The sequence below is a fragment of the Penaeus monodon genome, chromosome 21 (assembly GCF_015228065.2).
Source record: "Penaeus monodon isolate SGIC_2016 chromosome 21, NSTDA_Pmon_1, whole genome shotgun sequence".
Lineage (NCBI taxonomy): Eukaryota > Metazoa > Arthropoda > Malacostraca > Decapoda > Penaeidae > Penaeus > Penaeus monodon.
The window spans coordinates 13,358,303-13,358,513 of NC_051406.1; positions in this window are offsets into that span (position 1 = coordinate 13,358,303).

The following is a 211-nucleotide window of genomic DNA, read 5'->3' on the forward strand; positions in this document are numbered from 1 at the left end:
TGTTTTTGTTGTTGAAGATTTACGGTCGACGGGGGGACTCTCCTATTTAGGTAATGAATTGATAGTTTTTGAGTTATTTAAGTGTTTCCAGATCACTCGCTCGGCCGATAAAGACGGTCAATTGTCTAATAATTAAGTTGGTTTATGATGACTTTGATTTATTTTTATTGTGCGCTTCAGGAGGGTTTGGAGGAAGCTGGAAGATTATGGG